Raw genomic sequence first — 12,142 nt, 5'->3', positions numbered from 1 at the left:
ATAGGCAAACATTTGTTTAAAGAAGAAGTATTTTCATTAAGGGTTTATATGAAAATGGTGTGACAAACTGACAATATTCTGAATGAACTTTATCAAATTAAGTTGAACATCTTTGGGTTCCATTGTATTAAAAACACAATTCTGTCTGTGTTATTGTGGGCCTGTATGTTTGTACCTTCTCTTGAAGACTGACTAATCTCTGGAAGCTTTTACAAACTTCAAAGGACTTTTTGGAACAATACCTGTGAACTGGATATCCTAGGAAGTACCTGGGGAATGCAAATGACCCACTTCCAATCCTCCATTTTCAAACTACACCGTGGGTGAAAAACCCAGTGTCTACTAATTCCAAAAGTTGCCATTAATGAGAATCTGGAAGTAGTCACTCCACAGGGATTGAAACCATGCTTATTGCATCACAATTACTCTGGGCTGGTCAAGTGTAAAGGATGGACATCACCAGGATGCCAAAGTAGCTGCAGTATGGCAAACTGAAATTGGGCAACTGCCTACAAAGTGACCAAAAGAAATGCTTCAAGGACACATTGAAGCGTAATTTGAAACAATGCAACATTAATGCTTAGAGACATCAGAAACAGATAGATCACTCTGGCAAGCAGCAGTCAATGATGGGGTTACCCAATTTGAGATTAACTGCTGTAGGGATCTTGCGGCACAGAGGCTGAGCTGTAAACAGCAGCAGACTCAGGAGACACAGATTGTAATCCCGTCCTCGGTATCGCACTACGTATGCAATTCATGCAGAAAGGACTGCCACTCTTTCCTTGGCCTTTTTAGCCACAATTGTATCCAGAAGACATAAAACAGCCTCTGGAGTCATCTTCGGCTATGAAGGACAACAAGCACAGGAGTTAACTCTGATAAGCTAATTAGCATGTGTGTGGGTTCTTTTACTGTTTTAAATGTTTTCTTGGTAATGTTTTTTACTGAGAATAAAGTAGGCTGTAGCAATTACCCTGTTAACGGTATCTGAAGAGAAAGCAAGCAGATTCTGTTTGGGCAGCCGGCCTCTGCCGAGGATAACACAATGTAGGCAGGAAATGATGCAGCCTGGAAATACCCTAGTTAGACGGAAGAGGAACACGTTTCCATCCAAGTGGGGGAACTGCTGGGGAACTGGGACTCTAGAGTGGGTGCCCTTGCTGGAACACTGAGGGGAAATACAGGTGCAGATGCCCTGAACTGTGACAGATGGCAGTTGGGAGCACTATGCCACTAGATCCAACATAAAAAAGATGAACATTAAAAATGGTTTGACTGTATGTGAAATGCTATTAAAATCTGTGGTTATAACAACGACTGTTTCTGGAAAGATGTGGAACATGAGGGGAAATTCAAGATGCACAAAATTATAAACTCTATTATATTGCTCTTGGCCATAGATGTAATTATTCTACCATCTTAATACTGGTAAAATAATACTTGCAGGATGTAGCCTTAAGTTCCAAACAGTGCACTAAGTTCCATTTTTGCAACCTAATTGCTTTCAATTAACAGATATAAATGAGGGCATAATTTGTGCTGAAGAATCCTCATTTCTGGTGAGAATGCTTGAGCCAGAAACAACCATTTTACTTTCATGTCTCGGGGAAGTTTACAAGTTAGACAGTTAGAAAAAACAACTTTCTACTTTTTAGAAATCCTAGAAATGTAGGGCTGGAAGGAACCTGGAGAGGCTATCAAATCCATCCCCCCATGCTGAGGCAGGATTAAGTATACCTAGGCCATTCCTTACAGGTATTCAAATATTTATCTATCCTGTTCTTATAAACCTCCAAGAATGGGGATTATACAGCTCCCCCATGTATCCTGTTCCAGGAAATAACCATCCTTACTGTTAGAAAGTTTTTCCTAATATCTAACCTAAATCTCCCTTACTGCAAATAAAGGCAATTACTTCTTGTCCTACCTTTGCTGGACAAACAGAACAATTGAGCAATCAAACTGAACAATTTATAACCATCTTTCCCATATTTAAAGAAATATTTCCCCCCATCCTCAGCCTTCTTTGGATTAAGCGTGTCCAATACGTTCAACCTTTCCTCATAGGTCATGTTTTGTAAACCTCTTATTTGTGTTGCTCTCCTCTGACTTTTTCTAATTTGTTCATGACTTTCTTAAAGTATGTGCACCCAGAACTGGGCACAGTACTCTAGTTGAGGCGTCACCTGTGCCAAGTAGCACAGGACAATTACTTCCCGTGTCTTACAAATGACATTCCTGTTAATACATCCTAGAATGATATATGCCCTTTTTGCCACAGCATCACACTGCTGACTCATGCAATGTATGCTCCATTATAACCCTTTTCTGCCATACTGCTGTCTAGCCAGTTATTTCCTAGTTTACATTTGATTTCTTTTTTCCTAAGTATAGTACTATGCACTTGTCTTTACTAATTTCAGACCAATTCATCAAGATAATTTTTAATTCTAATCTTGTCCTCCAAAGTGCTTGCAACCCCTCCCAGGTTGGTGTAATCTGCAAATGTTATAATCCACTCCATTATCCAAGTCATTAAGGAAAATATTTAACAGCAATGAGCAAACTTCATACAGATGCCACTGAAAGACAATAAATGGAACCTCACAATGCTATTTTTACAGTCACTTTAAAGAGCAGAAGTACACTTTAGTAGCATGTCATTTAAGGATCCAATCCTTCAAAGGTATCTATCTATTCAAAATGGGCTTCCCAAGGCAGCCTCTTTGCAGGATCTTGCCCCAAGGCCCTGATCTTGCAAACATTTATGCACATGTTTATCTGTACATACGAGTAGTCCACTGAAGTCGGTGAAAATACTCGTGTGCAAAGTCAAGCATAAATGTAAACATTTTTAGAACCAGTGCCTAAACCAGCAATGGAATATTTGTTTTGAAAAGTGATGGAAAACTCTTCAACAGAAAGCTTAAGGCTAAGACATGATCAGCTACTGAATGAAACCATTTTTCAAGTTTGCACAACATCTGCATTACTGTAAATGACATAATAATTTCCAAAACATGGATATATTTCTTTTAATCCTAATCCTTACAATAAATCACAAGATACATGCAAAGCACTGAATATTTAGTACTATGCAAAGTAGATGTATTAGTTACCTTTAGGATTCTGCTCTAAATATTATGCTGAATAACCAAAGTAACAGGCATGTCCATACAGTCAGGCATATGATACAATGAATAATAAATTTACCTTTAAAATGATACAGGTTTGAAATCAAGTTACATGTTAACAAGATTCAGTACTTTGTGGTTAAGCAGTACAGCTTGTTGGAAAATTTTCAACTAAATATTTTTTCATCAGAATTAGCATATTCAGCAAAATCTAAATGTTCTATGAAGATGTGTCTTGATGAAATTCTGACAGAAACCAGGCAGATTTCCTGCCAGCCTGCCCACCTCCTGGGTTGCTAGGACTCTGGGCAGGTTGGGGAGCATCAGAAACATTTTTAAAAGGTCAAAACAAAATGCCTTTTCAATGTTTCTGAAACAAAACTTTTTTGGATCTCAATTTTGTGGCGAACTTTGAAATTTTGGTTTTGTTCCATGTCAGAATGAAACCAGATTTTGAAATTTCAAAATCCTCCTTAACTGAATTACTGTTCCCTAACCACCAGTATTAAGCAGCCATGTTGAGGTGTGTTGAAACTTTTTAATCCAGGGAACTAAATTAAACACACACACACACACATATTTCTGTACCTGCAAGGTCTAAATACACATACAAACAACCCTGCAGGAAAGGAAGAAAAAGGAATGAAAATGGGAATATCAAAGAATGAAAAAGAAGCCTTTAGCAGACAGAAGAAACACTACAAGGAACACATTACACAACATTTAATATAAATGAAATGGATTAAACATTAAATAAAATATTACACATAATACAGAGGTAAACATCAGTACAATGCTGCATCCGTGACATCATCCAAATTTATATCATTGTAAATGCTATAGTCTACAGTGATACACTACACTCCAACAGGTTAGTACTGTACAAAGAGGAGATAAATGCAAGTGTTAAGATAAATTCTTACTTTCTAGAGTCCCTCCCTGACATTGACAAGTCATCTTAAACACATATACAAACAGGCATACCCCAAGCATTAACAGAAGGTAGTTTCACCATCCCTATAACACATGTATTTCCAAGTATTAATGAAACAGTAGCAACCTAAGAAAAGTCAACTCAATTCATTCAGTTGTTTGGATGTAATGTCTCTTATAAATAGTCGGCGCTTAGCAGCAGAAAACACTGCTTATGGAATTATAGTGCATATTAATTATAATCTGTGATGTAGCATAAAGGATTACATATGGATAAATCTGTCCTTCTGAAGTTATACATCAACCTGGAAAAATTCTTACTTGAAAGGAATTTTATCTGCCCTTTTGTAAAATGGGAGAAATTCAAATCTAAAAAGACTAGTTACAGCATTTAATGCTCACCTACTTCACAGTTCATGAACTCAAACGGTCATCTTTTCAACATTTTATTTCTTCTCTAGTGCTTTCTAAATATTTTTTGTTACAGAAAAGAAAAACTCAGAAGCACAATAGCAATCCCGATGACAATATAAATTCCTCTTACAAAGAGGCAAAGGCTTGCAGGTACATAAATGTTCTTAAAATGCATATAAACTTTTAAATGTTATAATTAAAAAAAAAATGCCCACAACCACCACCAAATACTAGAAACTTTAAAAATTGCATCTGTTGAGAAAGCCACTGACTTACATTCAAATAACAATTCTGCCCCACTAGAATTGCAACCATATTATATTCTCTGAATGGAGTCAAAATATTGCAGTGTTACCTTTCTATCATTACGCTTAAGGAAGAATATTTGTTGATTTGGATCTCTTTCAGGGAGATAAATCAATTGCAGGGAAAACTGCAATCTGTCACAGATGACTTCATTTATGGATCATTTTTACAGTTCTACATCTAAAACATCTGGCGGTGACTTGTGTGTGTTAAAATAAGCTGAAAAGAGGTCTACAGGCCATTGCTGTGGACATCTATACATCTAAAAATATAATGGGAAGAGGCAAAATACCATAATCTATTGGTTTCTTCAAGTCTGATTTAGCCACACATTTATGGGCATAAAACTTTTTTTGAGAAATTGCTATAAAAATGCAAGTTAACTTTGAAATTAAGCTTTGGTTAGTTTTAATGAAATCTGTAATTTTGGGATAAGGAATTTGTCAATTACCAATCCTTAATGATTTCCCTTTCAACTTCTAATACTTGAAAGAACAGAGAACATGTCCCTTTTGAAAAGGGTTTCCCTATGTCCATAATGACAGAATGCAAACTTGGGGGTTTGGATCTGTATATGGATACTGAAATTCCAATGGAAAGAATGGTGAAATAAGTTTTCCACAGCCTCACTTCTCCAATGACACTGCAACCATTGCATTCACACGTTCTGATGACTAGTCTATGTAATGGAATACTGACAGTTATGTCCAGAACTGTGGAATTTTGCCTCAGGCTATATCTACACTCAAAATGTGACACAGCTGCAGCTATGCTGCTGTAGCATGTCAGTGCAGACACTCACTACCAGCAACAGGAAGGATTCTCTGTTGCTATAGTCAATCCACCTCCCTGAGAGACAGTAGCTAGGTCATCGGAAGAATTCCCCCATCAACCTTGCACTGTGTACACCGGGGTTAGCTCGGCTTAAAACTACATCGCTCAGGGGTGTGGATTTTTCAGTCTGAGTAATGTAGATGGGTTGACCTAACTTCTTAGTGAAAATGAGGCCTCAGGCTTCACTGGAAAAGAACTAAGGGGATGGTTCTTGCTTCAGTGAAAATCAGTGTCCTACTTGAGAATTCAAACTCAACTCTGAATTTCCTGGGTTTCTAATACTGGCTGTTTTTAACTTTAACAATCTTGAATGGTAATATATGTTCAAAACATTGATATGTGTCTGTAATATTTCAGGCCAAACAATCATGAACAGGAGACGGATAGCTAGACCATAAATTAAGTGAACAGTAACAACATCACCCTTTTAACTGACTATTCTCACTTAAAGATATCCAGAGGAACAAAGATCTGCCTGCTGCAAACCTACTGAAAAGTCCCATTCCTCTAAACCTCTGCAGGCCTTCAAGATCAGTACATGGATAGGAAGGGGGTTCCCCTCCAATTGGCCTCCTAATGTCTACAGGACTGGGGCTCTCTTGCAGAAAGGGAAAGTTGGGTGGGAATATGCCTGGCAAGAGGCTTGGAGGATCAGTAGAATCAGGGAAAAGTCTCTGTCCACATTCTGCTGCCCATCTCCCAAGAAGAGAGTCTTGAACCGTTGTCACGTTCCATCCAGCTATCTTGTATTGCTCCTTAGTCCCCACGAAAGGGGTTCCAGCGAGTGAACATTCCCCCTACCTGTTGCCTTTGACTCCCCCAAAACTTGGGCTTTAGTGTAGACGTAGCCTATGTCGGCATAACTTATGTCACTCAGGGGTGTGAATAAATCACCCCCTGAGCAACATAACTTGCACCGACATAAGCGCTCATGTGTCCAGCGCTATGTCGGCGGGAGAGCTTCTCCCACCGATGTAGTGAATGGCAGAAGCTTTTTTATTATGCCGAAGGGGGAGCGCTCTCCCATCAGCATAACGTGTCTTTGTCAGAGGCGCTGCAGCAATGCAGTTGCATCGGTACAGCTGCACTGCTGCAGTGCATTATGTTAGACATGGCTCTAGTAAGCTCTCCAGCCCCCTGACAACCTCCCTATCCCTGTGAGCCTCATGAGGCCTGGTCTACCTTGGGCCCTTAAGAGGCTCATCATTTCCTCAACTCCCATGAGTCTTAGATTGCTTGGCCACTCCTCCCCACAACAGTTCATTACTTTAGTGACCCACAATCTCTATTAGCTCATCAGCCCCTTGGCAAACAGTCAAAGGTTAAACAAACTTATTAAGGCCCATGGGGGATACCCCAGGGTAGGGGTGTGGATTTTTCTTGTCCTCTTCATTTAAGGAGTCAATAGAAGTGCCCTAATTAGTCAACTTCTGAACGGAAGTCTTTGCTTCTTCCAGTATGTTTTCAATGGATATCTCTCTGATTGATCCAAGTGTAGCTTCCATTTCTGGACAGGGATCTACTACTATTGTAGCAGATGCCTGGATGGCATTGTTTAATGACCCAAGTGGTTTCAACAGTATACTTATTAGAGAGAAGGGCAATTGTCTTCTCTGAATTTAGTAGCAAAAGCAGTCCACCAGCCTCACTACTTAGATTTGTCCCATCTCGGTAGATACTTTCCAAAATCAATAACAATGGTTGCAGTAATTTTAAGACAACAGCCAAGGATCGCTCATGAGAAAGCCAGCGGGTTTTCCCAGGTTGGACTAATTTGAACTTCAGTCCCAGTGTATCTTCTATATTTTCCAAGACGTTCAGTTCTTTTGGACTCTTGCCGAAAAAAGAGTATAATGAAGACATTAAGTTTATAGCTTTTCAAATGCCTTTTGAAGATTCTGCAGCTCATACTAGTGCTAATTGGAGTAGATGGCCTCTGCAGTGTGTATTGGAGAGATTAGGGTTGCACTTTTCTCTGAGCAAAGCTTGTACTCCACTATGTCTTCCAGAGAAGTTTGCAGCTCCATCAAATGCACAAGCAGCCATCTCTTTAGGGTTCAATTTACAAGCATTTAACTCTTCTAAGACTCTTCTATAACCTGAACATCTAGAAATTAATCTACTGGCCTATCACTGCAATCAAGATAACTTATGCCGTGACTTAATACTTGACACCCATTTCATTCATCTGCCACATATGCACATTTTCTGAATAGGTTTTCAATGGCTGAGTCTTTCACTGTTGCACTGCATGCTTCTAACCAGTCAGTTGAATTTATTGCAGAAAGATAGTGAGCATTTGCTGGTCTGGGTCAGAATCAGTGTCAAACTTCAGGATTAACAAATGACAATGCACTTAACATTGGCCTCCAGTTTGTAGTGTGTGGTATCTGTTGCTTAAAGAGAAAGTATGATGTGACAGCCATGTTTGTTTGAATAAACTGTGTTGTGGCTCCACCATTTTTAACAGCCTGGCTAAGTACTTCTAAAATTGGCTTTGACAAGGACTGGCTTATAAGGTTTTCTGCATGTTGATGCAGTCGAGAGGATTGGTGTTTTGCAGCCTTTTCACATAGTTTGTCAGCATTGGCTTTGCTGATCAGTCTGGCAAACCAAGCTCCTCCACTTTTACTATATAAATCCGTGGCATGCTCACATCTTGAATACTGCATGTAGTTCTGGTCGCCCCATCTTAAAAAAGATATATTGGAGGTGGAAAAGGTACAGAGAAGGGCAACTAAAATGATTAGGGGTATGGAACACTTCTATATGAGGAGAGATTAAGACTGGGACTTTTCAGCTTGGAAAAGAGAGGACTAAGAGAGGATATGATAGAGGGCTATAAAATCTTGGCTGGTGTGGAGAAAGTGAATAAGCTCCTTCACATAACACAAGAACTAGGGATCACCCAATGAAATTAATAGGCAGCAGGTTTAAAGGAAACAAAAGAACAACATACAGTCAACCTGTGGAACATTTTGCTAGGGGATGCTGTGAAGGCCAAAACTATAAAAGGGTTCAAAAAAGAACTAGATAAGTTCATGGAGGATATTTCTATCAATGGCTATTAGCCAGGGTGGGCAGGGATGCCATACCATGCTCTGAGAGCCTCTGCTTGCCAGAAGTTGGGAGTCGATGACAGGGGATGGATCACTCAATAATTGCTCTGTTTTGTTAATTCCCTGTGAAGCACCTGACATTGGCCACTGTTGGAAGACAAGGTACTGGGCTAGATGGACCATTGGTCTGACCGAATATGGCTATTCTTATGTAAAAATTAATTAAAATATAATAATGTTTAGTCTAGAAACTCTCCCCCAAGATAATGACCTCTCAAGATAGCAAGACTCTGAGATAATGATCCTGGCAAATAATGCATTTTAAAACTCTTGGCCTACTAGGAAATGTATATTTATATAAGTTTCTCAGTCACAAATCTAGTATTCTGGAGCAAAGTCACTAAAAATAGTACAACAAACAAATGTTCAACATGCCCCTCCCTTCTCCCTCTACCGCCCCCCCCCCACTCATAGTTGTTGACCTTGGTCAGTGAAGATCCAGAGTTCAGAGGTGCTTTCTCAAGAGTTCACTTCCCACCCTGGGAGGTGCAGATAAGGCACCTTGCTTGTTCCTCCAGTTGCTTGCCACTCGCATCGGCAGCTGTTGTTTGTCATGCCACTATTCACTCCACCACCCCATTGCCGATGGCCCTGTGCCATCAACTTCTGCTGCCACCTGCCACTGTGACCTCTGTGAGTCGGTCTCTTGAGGTTCCACCCAGCTCTCAGTGATTTCAGCTCTCAGTGGGGGAACCTCACATGAGTGCAGGCTGGGCTGTCTTTTCCACAGAAATACTGTCCCACAACAGGTCTAAGCACTTAGACCTGATTATTACTGATTTCAGCTTCAGTTCTCACTTAACAAAAGATTCTCTCTGGCACCTAATAAGTTCTATCTTTAAATAGGGGAGAGGGGCAAGTCAAATAGTGCCTGTTATTCTTAGGTACAGCCCTCACCACCAAGCAAAATCCCTGTCTCTCCCTCTTCCCCCCATATCCTCCCCCACCACTCTCCGGGGATCTGCCATCCAAACCCCTTGCTTATCAAGTGCAGTTCAGTTGAGGGTGATCAGTACTTAATTTATAATGAAAGAGGTGCCGGAGCTCAAGCAAGTTCATTACTTTCATAACTGATGTGGCAAGCCCAGAGGTCCCAGGGCTATGAACTGCCGAGCCTAAAGATGTCGGGGCTCAGCACTGGCAAAATTAAGCATTGAGGTTGAACCCCTCAATCAGGACAGGCTAAGTTTAGTTCTGCTGCCCTTTACTCATACAATAAGGATAACATTTCATGACCCCCACATTCAATACTAAAGTGATCTGTAACCAACCACCAGCCAAAATGGACCACTTGGGCAACACAGCTCGGTCTGCTGGATACCTAGGCAGAGTAGGTGAGTCATGTAAATACAGTCTGGTCCTGAAGCCTCTCCACCCACCAGTGGCTCATCACTAACTGTCAGGGAGAGCTCATTCAGACCTTGCTTACAAATCATAATTTGAAATTATAAGGTTGGCCAACATTGCAGAAACGAATGTGCCAACATTGTCAGAAAAATCAACAGCTGTATGAGGAAGCTGGTCTTTGTTCATACTTTTCAAACCTATTATACTTTTTCAGTACAAGCATTGTATCATACGCTGCGTGGGCTTTTAAAGTGTGTATTAATATTTCAATTTCGATTCAAATTTCCAAATAATGACTACATTGGCAACACTGCGATGTAACTCGTTGACCACTGGGGGGGGGGGGGGTTTGTTGGGGAAAAGAGGGGAGGGTGTATGGAAATCTCTGCTCGGTGAGAGGCCCACCAATCACTCCCAGCCAGCCCCTCTCCCACGTCTCTGATTGGAAACAGGGGCCTTTCCCTAGCGACCCCCCGCCGTTCCAGAGCCTGGCGCTACCCCGCGCGGGGCGGCCGCAACCCCGGGGCAGCAAGCGGCGCGTTCGGGGCCCCAGCTGCAGCCTCCGGCCCAGGGCCCCAGCCCCGCTGCCAGCCGAGCGCGGCAGGGGGCGGCAGCACACGCCCGGGGCTGGGAGACAAGGGGACCTGCCCCTACCCTGCCGTTCCGCTCGCCTGCTTCCCCAGTGCCCCCTGTACCTGGCAGCAGCGCGGTCTTGCTAGGAGCTGGGGCCCCAGCAGTTTTTCATGGCGACATGGGACTGGGGCGAAAGCGAAAGCGCCTGGGCGGGATCTGCATCGCTGGGGGGAGACGGGGACGGGGCGGAGCTCCAGGCATCTGCACATCCCCTCTCCGGGCCAGGGGCGAGTCTCTCGGGCAGGGCTGCGCTGCCTTGGGCCCGCTGGCTGGGATCCCCTAGATCAGGGGTCAGCAACCTTCCAGAAGTGGTGTGCCGAGTCTTCAGTTATTCATTCTAATTTAAGGTTTCGCGTGTCAGTAATACATGTTAACGTTTTTAGAAGGTCTCTTTCTATAAGTCTATAATATATAATTAAACTATTGTTGTATGTAAAGTAAATAAGGTTTGTAAAATGTTTAAGAAGCTTCATTTAAATTTAAATTAAAATGCAGAGCCCCCCCGGACCGGTGGCCAGGACCCAGGCAGTGTGAGTGCTACTGAAAATCAGCTCGTGTGCCGCCTTCAGCACACGTGCCATAGGTTGCCTACCCCTGCCATAGATGCTGCTGCGGAGCCACTCGCTTCCCCGAGAAGAGCGAGAACCGTGACCGGTGTGTGAGCCTGCGGGGGGAGCCAGCCCTGCATATGCCACAGCCCCTTCCCCCCCATAACCACATATGCTTGCAGCCCCCCGCCAGTCCACCACTTCCCCCCAACACTCCCCTAGAGATCCTCTGACCACACACCACAACCCGCCTCATAGATCCATACAGCCCCCGACCACAAACCACCCCCAGCAGCCCCTACAAATCCTCTAATCAGACACCACAACTTGCCCAACATCCCCATACACACCCAATGACACCATACAACCCCATACAGCCCCATACACCGCTCACTCCCCCCAAACCCTTGCCACTCAGCTATTAGCATCCCCCAACACTCTGCATGCCCACCACACTCAGCGCCCCCTCACACACATAGCCCCACCTCAAATCTCACCTACTACTGCACTTTATTCTGCTTCCCCATTATGTAGCCAGACTCTCAGCTGCACTGTCAATACTTGGTGTATTTCTCAGAAACACAGTATCAATATTTAGCATAACAGGAATTCTCAGGGCATGCAGCATAACTTGGCTTAGCTACTGATGTTGCATCTTTCTTTGTTTATGATGAGGAAGTACTGTTCTGTTTGATCCCTAGTCCCTCACCTCTCTTTTCAACTCATATATGCCTAAAACAGGAGGTTTGTCTCAGACTAAGGCCTGGTTTACACCCAGTTTTTTTACTGGTGTAACTATTGGTTAGGGGCATGATTTTGACAGAAATAATTATATAACTCCCACTTTGGATGCAGTTATATTGATATAAAG

At 42.3% G+C, this 12,142-nt stretch overlaps 1 protein-coding gene across 2 annotated transcripts in view; it reads right to left on the bottom strand.

The window, feature by feature from the left end:
- The window catches only part of IFNAR2 (interferon alpha and beta receptor subunit 2), a 41,922-nt gene extending 30,855 nt beyond the window's left edge, over positions 1 to 11,067 (bottom strand). The window contains exon 1 of one of the 2 annotated variants that reach the window (XM_005283924.5): positions 10,786 to 11,067. The gene's annotated coding sequence lies outside the window, so the exon portion shown is untranslated. Of the gene's footprint in view, positions 1 to 976; positions 1,089 to 10,785 lie in introns of those variants that run through there. The other variant, XM_042855773.2, reaches the window with a different exon arrangement.
- Positions 11,068 to 12,142: the final 1,075 nt, after the last annotated feature.

The sequence above is a fragment of the Chrysemys picta genome, chromosome 1 (genome assembly GCF_011386835.1).
Source record: "Chrysemys picta bellii isolate R12L10 chromosome 1, ASM1138683v2, whole genome shotgun sequence".
Taxonomy (NCBI): domain Eukaryota; kingdom Metazoa; phylum Chordata; order Testudines; family Emydidae; genus Chrysemys; species Chrysemys picta.
Note: the sequence above shows the minus strand (reverse complement) of the source record. Positions and strands in the feature narration are given on the sequence as shown.